This window comes from Triticum aestivum, chromosome 1A (assembly GCF_018294505.1).
Source record: "Triticum aestivum cultivar Chinese Spring chromosome 1A, IWGSC CS RefSeq v2.1, whole genome shotgun sequence".
Lineage (NCBI taxonomy): Eukaryota > Viridiplantae > Streptophyta > Magnoliopsida > Poales > Poaceae > Triticum > Triticum aestivum.
Window position 1 is genome coordinate 57,225,034 of NC_057794.1, and position 3,370 is coordinate 57,228,403.

Genomic DNA, 3,370 nt, shown 5'->3' on the forward strand with positions numbered 1-3,370 from the left:
GAGTATTGGCCAGCCGGGGGGCACGGTAACCCGGCAGAGGATTCTCATCTTCAAGGGAGGTGTCTTTACAGTAGGACCAAGTTTGATTCCACTCTTTGGGGTGACTGTGCAGCTTGGCATGAGGAAATTCAACTTCTTTTCTTTTCTGAATGGAGATGCCACCAAGTTCAGTATTGGGTCCGTCTACAAATTCAGTGCGCCGATTCAGATGGAAGAAATCCCGGAACAGCTCAATAGTTGGCTCTTCTTGTAAGTACACTTCAGAGAAGACTTGGAAGTTGCATATATTGGATACCGAGTTGGGTCCAATATCTTGAGGGTGGAGCTGAAAATTGGCAAGCACATCCCGGAAAAACTTCGATGCGGGCGGTTTGAAGCCACGGCCTATGTGATCAACAAACACTAGTACTTCACCCTGCTTGGGAGTAGGAGGGTTCTCCTGTCCAGGAACTCGCCACCAGATCTCATTCTTTTTGGGTAAAGTACCAATTTTGACCATTCCATTAAGTTGCTCCTCGGTAACCTGGGAGGAAGCCCAGTTTCAGGAATAAAACTGCTTGGCCATTGCAAGTGAAAAGCTGAAAGGAAATGCCGGTTTACAATTCATTCATAGTAGTGCATAAGGTGCAACAGAATAAAGAAATCCAAGTATGTAAATTTTGTAAACCGGAGGATGATACATTGATGAATGACAAAGCGATAAACGGAACAAAGGTATACGCATATTGTTAAACCGGAGTATGACAACAGAGATAAAGGAATTGCCGGTTTACAAGGGGACTAATGGTATGTGATAGATTGCTTTCTACAAAGGTAAACCGCCTATGTGATAAAGAAGATACAGATCTAAGACAAGAATGACTAAATAAGGTAAAACAGGTTTCATAAGATTACATGGAAATTTTGGATCTACCGTAAGACGGGAAAAGCAAAAAGATTTAGACCTAAAAAGGTTGGTCTCGAAGCGGTTCACAAAGGTCCTAATCAGTTTTTATGAGCATAAGGGTTTGTTGTGATAGCAGAAGATAAGGAATGCTATAGCTATTACACGGAATACATCAAGCTTGAGGTTTTTATACATGGACTAAGGAGGAACAGGGAAGAACAGTGCTGGAGCTTCGATGAACTTTGGTGAACACTGAAACCCAAGGTAGATCTATAGAGGAGGAAAGGGAAGGACTTACAGTGGCTATGAAGCAGTGGAGGTACGACGCGGCTCTCTGGTGCAATCAGGTCGATGCAACGGCCAACAGAGAAGCAGAAGCGAAGCTCAGCAACGGCGCTTAGTTGCAGGGGTGTCGCAAGGAGGAAGAGGAAGCGAGGAGACAGAGGGGAAAAAAGGAAATGACCTTTGGCCCTATTTATAAGGTAAAGGGGGAGGCGACAGGTGCGAGAATCGAGGAGCCCGAATACTGGATACCTAGCAGGAGCGGTCGCCTCGATTGTCGGAGGTTCATTAACTGAAGGTGAGATGTATCATTTTTAAATAACAAGGTGACATCATGGCGATTTAACATGATCCTGGAGTATGACGTCACGACGGTTTACAAGATCAAGGTGAAGGTGCAAGGGAAGATTTTTTCTAAGTGTTGAAGATTGACATGAACAAGTTCAAATCAATCTGGGGCCTAATGTTGGGGATATTACTACTGGACGTAAACTGGCCAGGAGTAGCCGGATTGACTTCATGAAGATTAGAAGCCCATGAAGACGTAAGGAAGGTGGCGCTTTACGAAGGCCCAAGGCCCAAAGGCGAGTTAAGGCCTGTAGATGTAAACCGACTTTCTCATGTAACTTGCATTGTAAGATAGGAAGGATAGAGACCGATCCAGACACGTTTATGATCCAGCCTCGGGACTCCGTAACCGGCGGGCGTCAACCTATGTATATAAAGGGACGACCCGGCCACGGTTCAGGGACAACACACACAACAACTTGAGAGCCAGGCAAAGCGGATTCGCTCCCTGGTCATCGAAACCCTAGCAATACCAACACAACTAGACGTAGGCTTTTACCTTCATCGAAGGGGCCGAACTAGTATAAAAACCCTCGTGTCCCTTGTCCAGTTTAACCCCTTTAAGCTAACCCGTAGCGATGGCTCCACGACTAAGTCCTTTCACGAGGACATCTGCCGTGACAAAACCACGACAGAGATTGTATTTTGCATTGGGCACGATTTACTCCTAGTTCTCATGTGTGATAACATGATATCACAAATGGTCCCAGAGAACCTATGCACATGTAGTAGCGCTGCAAATCATTTGCGATCTATTGTGTATCACCGACGGTTCCGCTACAATTGACGTATGCTTCCCGATGTGGATCGCACACACTCATTTAGTTGAACCGTGTGCGGAGCAATTGCTAGGTTAAAACAAAAATATCCCATTTTGAATCGGCATGCAAAAAGCAAATTCGCCACAATATTCAATTGAACAAATAAACAAAAATATCCCATTTGAATCGGCACGCAAAAAGCAAATTCATCACAATATTCAATTGAACAAATAGTGTCCACAGGAAGAACATTCATCAGATTTCGCAACAATTGCAATTGAACATATGGTAGCTAAATTCCAATGATATGTCCACACATATATGCATTACATAATTAATCATAGTGTACGAAATACGAAGACCTCATCAGATGAAAACAATGGATCCATGCATTATATGTTTAGCGGCTAACTCTTACTCAATGTTTCAGGAGAACGCATGCTAAAATCTTCATTATCACCAGTGGGATTGATGATGTGATCCAGGAAGAAGTCGTTGATAAATCTCCGAACCATCAGCAATTCACCAGCCGGGAGCGGTTCAGGGGTCCTCGGTTTAAAGATGAGCTGCAATATTTTTAGGATTAGAATGTGCCACATGAGTGGAGTAGAAGATATTAATTAAGATAGACTTACTGGTACTAATTCACGAGGGTCATCACAACTATCAGAAGATTTGCAGATGGAGATCATGTGTGTGCAAACATAGTATAAACAAAGGTTGGTCCCTGCTTCTTGCTGAGGGCACTAAAATTTTTTGTACAAAATTAGTCATGTATTTGTCCTGTTAGGAACAACCTAACTGGTGGTAGATGTATTATTTTTTCTTTGGACAAAATAGAAAGAGGTTTATTTAGAAGCTTGAACATTTGACTAGCGTAAGGAAAGGTATTTGCAGACTGTTGGATAAATTTTCCATGTGTTTCCAGAGAAACGATCTCGTGCTATAGAGGTAGTCTTCTATTGAGCAGGTTCCCTGTTTTAGTTTCCCACAATGCAAGCACACTGCTAATGATGATGAATTTTGACCACATCAATTATTGAACCAGATATGAATGCAAATTAATTTCAACATCATAGAATTCTATACCTAT